The following is a 1,997-nucleotide window of genomic DNA, read 5'->3' as shown; positions in this document are numbered from 1 at the left end:
TATTATGATTCAATTTGTGATGCCTTATCAAGGGCTAGTAACAACTCGTTTGGTAATAAGAAAGTCACTCATTTCCATCCAATACCCGGATGGAACGACTTTGTCAAGGAAGCACATAGGAATGCCAGACAAGCATTTTAGCGTGGAAAGCCGACTCAAAGCCTCGTTTTGGACCAGTAGCTGAATATATGCGTCAATGTAAATCTCGATTTAAATATGCTCTGAGACAATGTCGGAAAGATGAAACGCAAAATCGTGCAGATGGAATGGCTCGTGCGCTGCTGCAAAATGATCATAGACAATTTTGGGTCGCAGTTGCTGACATTAATAATAAAAGAGTTCCCCTAGCAAAGAGTATAAACGATGCAACTGGTGAACAACAAATAGCGGACATGTGGGGCAGTCATTTTAAATATCTGTTGAATTCTGTCAGTAATTTGAAGTATAAGTCTGACGTAGAGAATGCGTTTGAAAATTGTGTCTTTTCACAAGAGTTAAATGTAAATGCTGATGAAATTTGTAAATTTTTCAATGACCTTCCATCTGGTAAGTCTCCTGGCTCTGATGGCCTGAGTGCCGAGCATCTCAAATATGCAAGTAGTAGACTGGCAGTTCATGTTTCCCTTTGCTTTTCTGCCATGCTTGTCCACGGTGAAGTACCAGATAGAATTGCAAATGTTAGTCTTGTTCCCATAGTTAAAGATAAAACGTCAGATCTCTCGAACAAGAACAATTACCGACACATTGCCTTAACTAGCATGTTTTCAAAGGTTCTTGAATATGTTTTACTTTGTAGATGCGAACATAACTTGTATACATCTGACAATCAATTTGGTTTTAAGAAAGCTCATGGCACTGATGTGTGTATATTTCTACTTAAAGAGACAATCAGGTATTATAAGTCGAATGGCAGCCCAGTTTTCGTATGTTTCCTTGACGCTGAAAAGGCGTTCGATAGAGTGAATCACTGGACTCTCTTAAAGAAAATGACTGACAGATCAGTGCCGACCTCTATTGTTCGGCTACTTTCAAATTGGTTTGTAATACAAAAGTTTTGTACTCGTTGGTCAAATTCTCTTTCCATGTCTTTTAACGTAACTAATGAAGTTCGACAAGGGGGGAATCTTATCCCCATTTCTTTTCAATATTTATGTTGATTCACTTAACAGGTCACTGTCTCGTGTCTCATCTCTCCATCTATCAAAGGCCTCAGGAAACTTATTAATCTCTGTGAACAATATGCTAATGATCATGATATCATTTATAATGCTAGGAAATCTAAATGTGTACACTTTAAGTCATCCACAAAATTGTCTGTCATTCCCCCAATCAACCTTTGTGGGAATCTTCTCGAATTCGTATCAAGTTTTAATTACTTGGGACATGTTTTTACTGATGACTTGAAAGACAATCGGGATATTTTGAAACAGCGTAGAGCACTTTGTGGTAGAGCCAACTTTTTATTGAGAAAGTTTTCTGCATGTACTATATCAGTGAAACTGCGCCTCCTCACAGCGTTTTGCAATAACATTTACGGAAACCATTTATGGTGTGACTTCAATGTGAGTAGTATGCAAAATATAATTGTCTGTCACAACAATGCGTTCCGGAGATTGATAAGACTTCCAAGTTCTGCCAGTGCATCTGCCATGTTTGTTTTCAATTCAGTCAATTCTCTCTCTGTTTTGAGAAGAAAGGCGGCATTTAGTTTTATGTCACGTCTTTTTGACAGCCAGAATGTTCTGATTAATCGTTTTATTATGTGTGATGTAGGGTTCTGTGGGCTTCAGGCCCACTGGTTGAAGATTTTACATTAATTTTTTGTTCTTTTAAAATAATACCCTTTGTAATATTTTCTGTTTGTATTTGTCTGTTATGTAAAAATTATGCTGTCTTGTGGTATATTTTTGCTTTTCTCTGGACCATAGGTCTGTAATAAAGTTTAAATAAATAAATAAATAAATAAATGAACCACAAAGTACTTTCCCTTTCAAAAC

Source organism: Glandiceps talaboti, chromosome 2 (genome assembly GCF_964340395.1).
Source record: "Glandiceps talaboti chromosome 2, keGlaTala1.1, whole genome shotgun sequence".
NCBI classification, from domain to species: Eukaryota; Metazoa; Hemichordata; class Enteropneusta; family Spengelidae; genus Glandiceps; species Glandiceps talaboti.
Note: the sequence above shows the minus strand (reverse complement) of the source record.